Raw genomic sequence first — 2,058 nt, 5'->3', positions numbered from 1 at the left:
GTGTAGGCCAGTGACACAAAATCTAAATGTAATCCATTTTAAATTCAGGCTGTAACATAAGACTCTTTTTTTTTTTTTTTAAGTCAAGGGGTGTGAATACTTTCTGAAGGCAGTCTGTCAGACTGGTAACAGATAAGACTGACTGGTGCTGTTGAAATGCAGTTCTTGAAAATAAATAACCACAGGACTTGTGTACATCTTGCCAGCCAAGGAGGACAAGGCATGGGTGGCAGCAGGTCAAGTTGTCCAGTCCCTGTGTCCTTGTGGACCAATTTCATAGAGCCTGTGCTGGCAGACTGGTGTGAGATTAATACAAAGCATTCGAGTTTGTTGATGTTTATTCTGTTATTCAATTGGTGATTGATAATAACATTGAATCTTTCAAATAAAACATCTGTCAATAATGACAAAAATATAAACGCAAACATGTAWAGTGTTGGTCCCATGTTTCATGAGCTGAAACAACAAATCCCAGAAATTGTCAATACGCACAAAAAGCTTATTCCTTTCAAATGTTTTACACACGTTTGTTTTTCATACTTGTTAGTGAGCATTTCTCCTTTGCCAAGATAATCCATCCACCTGACAGGTGTGGCATATCAAGATGTTGATTAAATGGCATAATCATTACACAGGTGCACCTTGTGCTGCGGGCAACAAAAGGCCTCTCAACACAATGCCACAGATGTCTAAAGTTTTGAGGTAGCATGCAATTGGCATGCTGACTGCAGGAATGTCCACCAGAGCTGTTGCCAGATAATTTAATGTTAATTTCTCTACCATAAGATGCCTCCAATATAGTTTTAGAGAATTTGGCAGTACGTCCATCCGGCCTCACAACCGCAGACCACGTGTAACCACGCCAGCCCAGGACCTCCACATCTGGCATCTGAGACCAGCCACCCGGACAGCTGATGAAACTGTGGGTTTACACAACCAAAGYATTTCTGCACAAACTGTCAGAAACCGTCTCAGGGACACTCATCTGCTTGCTCATTGTCCTCATCAGGGTCTTGACCTCAAATCAAATCAAATATATTTATATAGCCCTTCTTACATCAGCTGATATCTCAAAGTGCTGTACAGAAACCCAGCCTAAAACCCAGCAAGCAATGCAGTTGTCGAAGCACGGTGGCCATGAAAAATTCATAAATACTGGAGGCTGAGACAGGAGGGGTCAGGAGACACTGTGGCCCATCGCAATGATACCCGGACAGGGCCAAACAGGACGATATAACCCACCACTTTGCCAAAGCAGACCCACACCCATAGAGGATATTCTTTCAACCCCCAACTTACCTCTGAGACAAGGCAAGTATGCCACATCTCCACGGACCCATATGGAGATCAGTAGGACACCCTCAAGTGACGCACCCCTCTAGAACGGCATGGAAGAGCACCAGTAAGCCAGTGACTCAGCCCATGTAATAGGTTAGTGGCAGAGGATCCCAGTGAGGGAACGCCAGGCAGAGACAGCAAGGCGTTTGTTGCTCAGAGCCTTCCGTTCACCTTCACACTCCTGGCGCAGACTACACTCAATCATATGACTACTGAAGAGATGAGTCTTCAGTAAGACATAAAGGTTGAGACCGAGTCTGCGTTCTCACATGGTAGGCAGACCATTAAATAAATGGCTCTATAGGAGAAAGCCTGCCTCCAGCTGTTTTGTTAGAAATTCTAGGGACAAATTAGGAGCCTGCGTCTTGTGACAGTAGCGTACTTGTAGTTTGTACGGCAGGACCAATCGGAAAGATAGGTAGGTCAAGCCCATGTAATGCTTTGTAGGTTAGCAGTAAAACCTTTGAAATCAGCCCTTGATTAACAGGAAGCCTGTGTAGGGATGCTAGCACTGGAAGTAATTGATCACATTTTTTGGTTCTAGTCAGGATTCTAGGCAGCCGTATTTAGCACTAACTGAAGTTTTATTTAGTGCTTTATCCGGGTATCCGGAAAGTGAGGCATTGCAGTAGTCTAACTAGAAGTAAAAAAGCATGGATAAATTTTCTGCATCATTTTTGGACAGAAAGTTTCTGATTTTTGAAATGTTATGTAATTGGA

This window comes from Salvelinus sp. IW2-2015, linkage group LG15, assembly GCF_002910315.2.
Source record: "Salvelinus sp. IW2-2015 linkage group LG15, ASM291031v2, whole genome shotgun sequence".
Classification (NCBI taxonomy): Eukaryota; Metazoa; Chordata; class Actinopteri; order Salmoniformes; family Salmonidae; genus Salvelinus; species Salvelinus sp. IW2-2015.
Note: the sequence above shows the minus strand (reverse complement) of the source record.